Here is a 974-nt window from a genome sequence, read left to right on the forward strand (position 1 = left end):
GAGGGAACATTTTCCCTCTATAGCCTGGCGTTCCAAGAGCTTTCCTAATCCCAAACACACTCCTCAGATAATCCTGAGGCTGGAGCCTGCATCATTCTGCCCCCTCAACATAGACCCCGAGTCTTCACAGTTCAGGTAGACATTTGTTCCAGCAAGACCTCATTTGGGAAATTTTAAGCTGCAGAAAGTTAGAAGTAGCTCTTAAGCAAGGCTTACTTTGAATCCATTAGCTCCACAAAGCTAACTCAGTTGATAAATAAGTACTTGAAAAGCCACCAACTTTGGACTTAGCTGTAAAGGCTTCAAAGTATGATCAAATTTAAAATGAAAATGACAAAAAAAATGTAAATGTGAGCAATCGACCAAACTCTATAAGTTTTTTTTTCCACTGTACACAGAAATTTAGAGAAATAAGATCAATAGCATTTTAGGAACAATAAGGGTTCCTTGTTACAAATAGGCAACGATGGATATATGCCTTTATAAAGATTGTATCATTATATACTTAAATTTAGAGGATACTACATGCTTCAGCAGCAGGTCTACCCAAATTACAACAATACAGAGAATAACATGGCACTTGCACAAGGATGATATGAAAATTTGTGAAGTATTCCATATTTTTCATTCTTCTGATGCAAGAAATGGAAAACAGTTATTAAAAAGTTGATTACAAAAATACAAGTGTAACAATACATGTAATTCATACAATTAAAGGTTAGTTTGATATCAGTGTATTAAATTTTCACCTTAGAAAGGCCTTTACATAACATAACCTTTACAAAACTTGAAATTAGATAATATTGCCATTTTATCCCAAAGAAATGAAATAATATAAGAAACTACAAAAAAAAGGAGTCTTAAAATTCTTCTATATGGAATGCAATCTGAAAGGTCACATTTATCCATGAATCTATACATTATATAACAATGTAGAATTCAAAGTATTATATCTAGTAGAGAATGAAATAGAT

At 32.5% G+C, this 974-nt stretch overlaps 1 pseudogene; it reads left to right on the plus strand.

Annotated features, from left to right (window-relative positions):
• The first annotated feature begins 525 nt into the window (after positions 1 to 525).
• LOC138821429 (U6 spliceosomal RNA) lies at positions 526 to 625 on the plus strand (annotated as a pseudogene).
• The last annotated feature ends 349 nt before the right edge of the window (positions 626 to 974 follow it).

This window comes from Dipodomys merriami, unplaced genomic scaffold, assembly GCF_024711535.1.
Source record: "Dipodomys merriami isolate MVZ:Mamm:240054 unplaced genomic scaffold, mDipMer1.0.p SCAF_916, whole genome shotgun sequence".
Taxonomy (NCBI): domain Eukaryota; kingdom Metazoa; phylum Chordata; class Mammalia; order Rodentia; family Heteromyidae; genus Dipodomys; species Dipodomys merriami.